At 47.1% G+C, this 1,893-nt stretch overlaps 1 pseudogene; it reads left to right on the top strand.

Annotated features, from left to right (window-relative positions):
- The first annotated feature begins 576 nt into the window (after positions 1–576).
- On the top strand, positions 577–1,619 carry LOC119341834 (annotated as a pseudogene).
- Positions 1,620–1,893: the final 274 nt, after the last annotated feature.

Raw genomic sequence — 1,893 nt, 5'->3', positions numbered from 1 at the left:
CAGCGAGCCGGCCGCTAATCCAGACTGAGAGCTAACCCTAGGGAACCGCCTGCCGCCCTAGCGTCGCGGGAGCCTAAGAGAGAGCCCATCTCCGCGTGTTCGGGTGAGTCAACCCGCCTGAGTAGGTAGGCTGCAAAATCCAGGTTGAGAATCGGCTGGCGTCATGTTTTTTTGACAGCTCGGCTCACTTCATGTTTTTACGCAAGAGTTCATCACTTTCTCTATCTTTTTATAGGTGAATCACTTATTTTGTCTCAGACACGAAATCGCGAACAGCAACTCAAAAAATAAATAAATCACGAACAGCTTGCTAAAGAAGCGGCAGGCCCCAGTTCAAAAAAAAGAGAGGCAAGCCCCAGCTGAAAAAAAGAAAAAAAACCCGGCAAGCACCAGCTCATTTTTTTTGAGCAAAAGCCTCAGCTCATAAAAAAAGGAAAAACAGTGGCAAGCCCAGCACAGTGGCACATCATCACTAATTACGTCTTCGGCCTGCTTGGCCCACCTAATAGCATCGTACCCCTCAAAAAAGACAAAAGCTAACAGCATCGTCTTCCTTCCCGCCGGCCACCGCACGAACTTTGAGAGGACTCGAGAAGATCAGAACGATGAGCGGTAGCGCGTTCGACGCGTTCAAGTCGCACGTGCCGGCGGCGAGCAGCCCGCGGCTGTACATCACGCTGGTGCGCGGCCTCCCCGGCACGCGCCGCCTACACCGCCGCACGCTCGAGGCCATGCGTCTCCGCCGTTGCCACCGCACCGTCGATCACCTCACCGCGCCCCCCTCCTCGCCTCCTCGGCATTCTCACCCAGTTCAAGCGCCTCGTCGCTGTTGAGACCCAGGAGATGTACGACGCGCGGAGGAACGCGACGTGCTGCGCCGCGCGCCCAGGCCGCCGCTGGTCGTATCGCACCATCCTCCGATGCCGACCGCGCAGTAGCCTCACTCACTCATTCTGGTAAGATCCTTCCTCTATGGATTCTCGCTCTTCTCTCGTCTTCCCCGTAAGAGAAGAAATGTCTTGATTGTCTTGACTACTTGCGCGTGCGGTGTTTGATGCAATGCCTCCCTCAAAGGCCTGCTTCTATGAGACTATGGTTAATGTTTTTGGTGTTACCGTTTGGTATTTTGATCATCAGTTGGAGCAAATCACTTGATGTGTGTCTAAAGCCGTGAAAACTCTACAAGATAGAACTCTGAATTCTTCAGTGTAATTGCTTGAAGCCATGAACTATGATATGCAAGAGTGCTGTAAGTTGGAAAATGCAATTTCTGAAATCGAGTTTAAACTTGAGAATGTAATTCCAGAGTCTTCGACACAAGTTTAAACATGATTTTATTTTTTCAAAGCTAATTGCTCCGTATGATGGGCTGGTAGAGGCTCTTCTCTAAATTTTGTGGCTACTATACGTAGGCATACGAAATGTTCTATGCTTAAATAATCTCATGATGTTACATAGAACACATTGCACACTAGACCTGAATGACTACCTTGTAAAATTTGGATAGCTTTTGTGTCAGATGTTTGATGTAAACATCTTAAAAAGTGCTGTACATGACTGCCGGCCATCACTAAAAAATAAAAATGTGTGAACATGTTTCGTACATCTTGTTGTGAACTACTCCCTCCGTTCCTAAATATTTGTCTTTCTAGAGATTTCACCAAGTGACTACATACGGAGCAAAATGAGTGAATCTACACTCTAAAATATGTCTACATACATCCGTATGTTGTGTCCATTCGAAATGCCTAGAAAGACAAATATTTAGGAACGGAGGGAGTAGACATTTTCTGAAATCCTTAGTTGATGATAATTTTTCTTTTAATTATTTGGGTGTCTTCAGACTATCCTGGTTTAATGAGTGGTTGCTTCAATGAGATCTCCTGATTCGTG

Source organism: Triticum dicoccoides, chromosome 7B (assembly GCF_002162155.2).
Source record: "Triticum dicoccoides isolate Atlit2015 ecotype Zavitan chromosome 7B, WEW_v2.0, whole genome shotgun sequence".
NCBI classification, from domain to species: Eukaryota; Viridiplantae; Streptophyta; class Magnoliopsida; order Poales; family Poaceae; genus Triticum; species Triticum dicoccoides.
This window is presented reverse-complemented; position numbering and strand designations above follow the sequence as displayed.